Below are 6,468 nucleotides of genomic sequence, written 5' to 3' on the forward strand. Positions count from 1 at the left end.
CGAAATAAGCTAGAATATCTTGTTCATTGGCGCGGATATGATATTAGTGAGCGCACATGGGAGCCATCCAGGAATCTAGCAAATGCATCAGCTAAAGTCAAAGTTTTTCATCAACGACATCCATCAAAACCAAGATGAAAACCTCTCTTATAAAAGAGACAAGATTGAGGCAAGATAACATTCAAATTCCTATCCTTGTTTGTAACTTCTTTGCATTTGTGACGCTAATTAGATGGAGAGCCAACAACCAGCGGATTCAACTCAAGAACCTTCGTTTGTTGACTTACCGGATGAGACATTACGATTGTCACAACCTTCAAGACGACGCAACCGAGATGAAGATCCTCAAGAACGACATGTTCTTCCTCGAATAGATGGTGAGATACAACGCGTTTGGTATCACGACCTTGGAAGAGATTCTCGATGTTTGGTGATATTATTGGAGATAGAAACGACTCCTGATGGTGTTTCAAATGTATTATTTGAAGGAAGTTATGAAGGCCTCAACAGTGATCAAATAACAGGGTGGTCTTCTCGCCCTGGAATGGGACACTATCGATGGCTAAGAGGACCCATCAACTATCTTCGAAGAGAACAAAGATCAGAGTATGTAGCAAATACAATTCGCCGCATATTAGATTTTCTCAATATATAATCACCGCTCCTCGTGGAACTCGTCCCTAGAAGGGGGGGTAATGTCACGGACATACATATAATTACCTATATGAATAGATAAAAGTATGTAAAAGTAGATAAAAGTAGGTTAATTGTGTAATATCTTCTAGAGAAGCTTCTTAGAAGCTTCATAGACGCTGCTTTGACTTTATAGGAGTCTATAGTTGACTTTTAGGTTAGAAACTTGGTCAACAAGTTAGCCATGTGCCACACATGTTGGAAGCTTAAAGAACAAGCTAACTACGTGGTCCATCCATAGAAAACTTGCCTTGCAAGCAAAGGCATGTGGCCTAGAAAGTCAACATATATTGGAGGTCTTATAGAACATCGCCACGTGGCTTCTAGTTAGATAGTATATATAGAGGCAAGAGTGAAGCCCTCTTCACTCTTGTCAACTCCTTTCTTGCTTCTAGTCTAAGTTTCAAGGGTCTCTAGTTTTCTTGTATTTTGGCAATAGCCATTCCAGTTTCTTTCTTAATATACATATTTCTATTTTGTCCTATTTCTTTTTGAGAAAAGTCTCACTTACTCTTTAGCTTTCATCGAGTTCTTGTCCTTGACAATATCAAGCTTTCTTCGGTATTTCATCCTCAAACGGACAGCCAAACAGAACGGGTGAATCAAGTTTTAGAGCAATATTTACGTTGCACCATCAACTATCAACAAGTTGATTGGGCCGCATATCTACCGCTAGCCGAGTTCGCATATAACAACACCCTTCATGCATCAACTCAACAAACGCCATTCTTTTCCAACTATGGATACCATCCGAAGCTTGACTTATGGAGTTCGTCAACGATTAACAATCCGACAGCTGAAGGATTGGTGAAGGAGCTTTCGCAGCTTCAAACTACATTGAAGCTTCAATTGCAAACTGCCCAAGAATCTTACAAGGCGTCTGCGGACAAATTTCGGAATCAGGCACCTAAATTCACGATTGGAGACAAAGTTTGGCTGCTTCGACGAAATATTAAGACCAAGCGGCCATGTGACAAATTGGACTATCGGAGATTGGGACCATTTGTTATCCAGAAGCAGATCAATCCTGTAGCATATCGTCTGGAGTTACCAGCTACTATGAAGGTACATCCTGTCTTTCATGTTTCTTTGTTGGAGCCTTATCGAGAATCGTCTTTTACTGGAAGAGTACAATGTCCACCACCTAGCATAGAAATAGAGAACCACGAGGAATACGAGGTGGAAAAGGTCTTGGATTCACGGCAAAGACGGGGTAAATTAGAATACTTTGTGCATTGGAGCGGTTACGATATTAATGAACGAACATGGGAGCCGGCCGAAAATCTCGCGAATGCGCCGCAAAAGGTACAGGAGTTTCATCGACGATATCCTGAGAAATCCAAGTCGGTTCGACGATAGCTTCTTACTGAAGCTTGTTCATCCAGAAAACAAAAAAGAGGAGAAAGCACCACCAAAATCCATAGTTGATGTAGTCATTCTCTCCTAGATAGCGTAGAACTTTGTTAGTAGTCCAAGTTTGTTCTTATTGTTTTAGCCTTTGAATATGGATAGCCAAGATACTACACTTGTCATGTCATCTCAAGCAACTAGCTCACGAAGACGACCGCGAGATGAAGAACCGCTTGCACCACGACGACGTCGAAGGATTCCAAGCAACAGATCGCTGGTGATTGTAATTGAGGTCGAGCTTGCCTACAATGGTCAGCCAGAAGGAGTGTTTGCAGGACAATTTCACAATGAAGACACGGAGGTTCATGCTTGGTGAGAAGTTGAAGGCGTGGGCCACTACCGTTGGCTTCAAAGACCATTGAATCACTTGCCTCGTGAACAACAATTGGAGTTCATAGCAGAGGTTATGCGACAGATCTTCATTTTCTTGCGTTGGTATTGACTGACGATAACATTGCTTCTCGGAGACCTCGAAGCTAAAGGAAGAGGTGATGTTAGGGACATAGTCCTTAGACCTTTCTAGAGACAAGTTTCTAGAACCTTCTAGAAAGAAGTCTCTAGAAACTTCCAGAAGATTCCTTCAATATTCTCTTAGAATATTCTTTAAAGATTTCCTAAATATTCTTTAAAGATTCCTTTAGAAGGCTCTAGAAGATTCTTAGAATATTCTAGTAGATTCTAAGAAGTTACTTGAGAAGCTTCCTAGCTCTTGGGTAGTTGCTCGAGAAGCTTCATAGTTCTTGGGAAGCTTCTTGATGCGCTTCCTTAGAACCATAGGCCAGTAGTATATATAGGAGTCGAGGCTGAAGAGTTCTTCAGTCTCGACAACACATCTCTTGAAGCTCTAGCTCAATTCTCTTGGCGTTGCTCTTGTACTCATCTGATAATCTAGTTCTTGTCATTTCTTCTTGAACTTCTTGTTTAGATTTCTTGTTTGTATTTTTGGTCCGTGACACCTTGTCCCCATCATACTTGTAGAAGCAAAACTCCCTAGATTTGGTTTTGAGATTGATCTACTTGCTTCTTTCAATTGTATAACTTCTTGTTGCAAACTCTGAACTTCTTCCATAGGTGTAGGTATAGTACCTCCATGATTCACGTTAGAAATACGTGAGATTTACACTCTAAGAGTATTGACAAGCTCATGAAGATCTACAATAGTTGTAAATCTATTCTCACTTCTGGTAGGTGTAGGGTCCATAATCTTTCCTTATATAGGCAACTCAAACAAATCCAAAAAGCTAAATTAGAGGAAAGTAATCCGTAATCTCTAATAAAAAATTTCACAAAGAGTGATAATCCACTCTTTTTAAGGAAAGATCAATATTAAAAAATAAGATTTATTTATTATTTTTTTTTATTTATTTAAGAGGTGGATAGTTTACAACCTTCAAAATACAACAATAGAAGTGAAGTGATCCACTCACTTCTAAAACAAGACAAAAACAGTATGTTAGCACTCTTGTCAAATTGGCATGGACATGAATCTCAAAGAAAGAGAATCCTTGATACACTCTTGTGTCACTAAAGAGAACTAAAAAGTCTCTCAAAAGGTAATGTAATATTAACTAGAATGGCTATTGTCAAAAATAAGAAGATTAGAAAGTCTTGAAAAAGACTAAGGACTAAAACGGCATTAACAAGAGTGAAGAAGGCTTCATTCTTACCTCCATATATACTCTTAACTAAGAGCTACATGGCGATGTTCTATAGAACATCCAAAACATGTTGACTTTGCTAGCTACATGTCTTAACTTGCAAGGCAAGTTATCTATATATGCGCCACATGCTCTGCTTGTTCCACAAGCTACTATGCGGAGTTAACTTGATCCACAAGCTATCAACACGTGGTTAACTTGTTGGCCAAGTTTTCAACCTACAAACACATCTAAAGTCAAAGCTACGTCTATGAAGCTTCTAGGAAGCTTCACTAAAAGAATTTATAAAATTAATCTATATTTATCTACTTCTACTTAATCATATAAGTAATTATTGAAATAAATATATATGTCCATGATAATAAGTATAAGAATAGGAATTTTGTGGTTAATATTGTTAATATGTGAAATTTCTATCTAAGAATTTTAATAATCTTATAAAGGTCTATTAATGTTACAAATCTATTCATACTTTTATTAAGTATAGCATCTATAAAATAAAATCTAATTCAAACAACTTAATAAATCTATAAGTCAAATTACATGAAGGTAATCCACAACATCTAATATCAAATGAAATTTTTTACAAAGAAGAATAATTCACTCTTTTTAAGAAAATATTAGTATTAAAAAGTTTAATTTTAATTCAAGATCAATAGTTTGCAACCATTGAATTACAACAATAGAAGTTGGATAATCTAGTCACTTTTAAAAATAAAGAAAGATAATAAATTAATACTCTTTTTAATTTTTCAAGGACAAGAACTTAAAAAAGATCTATAAATAAGTGAAAAATAAATCAAAGAGAGATGACAAACTAGAAATAAGAAAGTAAATATATATTTAATAAGAAACTACAATGGCTATTGCCAAAGGCTAAAAAATTAGAGACTCTTGAAACTAGAGTAGAAGCAAGAAAAAAATTGATAAGACTAAAGAAGGCTTCACTCTTGCCTCTATATATAGTATCTACCCAAGAGCTATATGGCAACATTCTATAAGATCTTTAACTTATGTCTAATTTATGAGACCAATGTCTTAACTTGTAAGATAAGTTTCTTATATGTGCACTACCTTATTAGCTTGTATCACAAGCTACCAATATATGTGAGACATTACTAAATTATTGGCCAAATTTTTAACCTATCAATCACCTATAGACATGTATAAAAATGAAACTATATCTATAAAGCTTCTAAAAAAGCTTTTCTAGAAGATATTATGATTTTTTTTTTCTATTTCTACTTATTCATATTACTTAAATAACTACTAAAATAAATATATTTATAACATGATATTATTATAGATTTTTCTATTATTATTATAATTTACTATCATTTTTTAAATTTTTTTAAATTTTTTTAATATAATTAAAAAATATATTTTTTTATCATAACAACTTAAATAACTAAGTTAAAAAAACTCAAAATAAACTATGTTTATAGTGGTATTTTTTTCTTCATTATTTTAAAAACATATGATCTTGATCAAATTTGGAAAAGTACATTGTGAAACCAATATATAATGGAAACTTGTGCCATTAGATACAAAAAAGTATTTTTATATTCTTGTGCATTTCTATGAATTTTCTAAGTGCCTTTATGTTCTTGTAAGTTCTTATACAATTCCTAAGTTTTGATAGGTTCTTGTATGTTTTCTTTGCATTCCATGAGTTTCCATGCATTTCCATGCGTTCTCAAGGTCTTATTGATTCTTATAAGTTCCATGAGTTTCCATGCATTTCCATGCGTTCTCAAGGTCTTATTGATTCTTATAAGTTCCATGAGTTTCCAAGCATTTCCATGCGTTCTCAAGGTCTTATTGATTCTTATAAGTTCCATGAGTTTTCTAAGTTTTTGTATTTTTTTGTATGTTTCCATTGATTCTTATGCATTTTCCAAATTTGAATTAATTTTTTTTTCTTCATTTCCTTTGCACATGAAATTATATATTTTAAAAAGATGAAAATTACTTTTAGGTCTAAATTTTTTAAAGCTTGTACTGTACTCAATCAACCAAGTTTAGGATATTAAAATATTTCTATAATGACAATTATATATTTAAAATAATTGATGATATTCTCAATTTGATATCTTATAAAAATAGTGAGATATAGTTCTAGCAAAAATCCATGCCATTAGGTACAAAAAAATAATAAAAAGGCTTCTATATCTCTTTGTCATTTAATTAAGCTTTTTTATTATGTAAAATATATAATTTTATCTTAAATAATAAATATTTATATGTATAATTATATTTTAATATTTCTATTTTTTCTATTTTATCATACATTTAAAAACCATGTAGGGCCATAGTGCTTAAGATCCCAGCCATGTCCATCCTTACAAAAATACCTCCAATGTCACATAACATCCCTATATCCAACCCCCATCTTGTGCTTTTTTCATGTGCTTTTGTATTCTTTCCTTCACGGCAAATTAAAAGTTCTTTTTTGTTTTTTGTATTATATCCATGTTGTTTTATATAATAAATATAATTTAAAGAAATTTTATATATTTTACAAAATCATATCTTATAATTAGTCTTGTAAATGAAATAATTTTTTATTGAATTAAAAAAAAATACAAAAATTATTAAAAATATATAGAAGTTTGTTGCTTTGTAAATTAAAAAAAAAATACGCTTAAATTTTTATAGGCATTCAATTATATCTTACATTTATTGAGTTATTAGTCCATTTTTATAT

The sequence above is a fragment of the Physcomitrium patens genome, chromosome 23 (assembly GCF_059467195.1).
Source record: "Physcomitrium patens ecotype Gransden chromosome 23, ASM5946719v1, whole genome shotgun sequence".
Lineage (NCBI taxonomy): Eukaryota > Viridiplantae > Streptophyta > Bryopsida > Funariales > Funariaceae > Physcomitrium > Physcomitrium patens.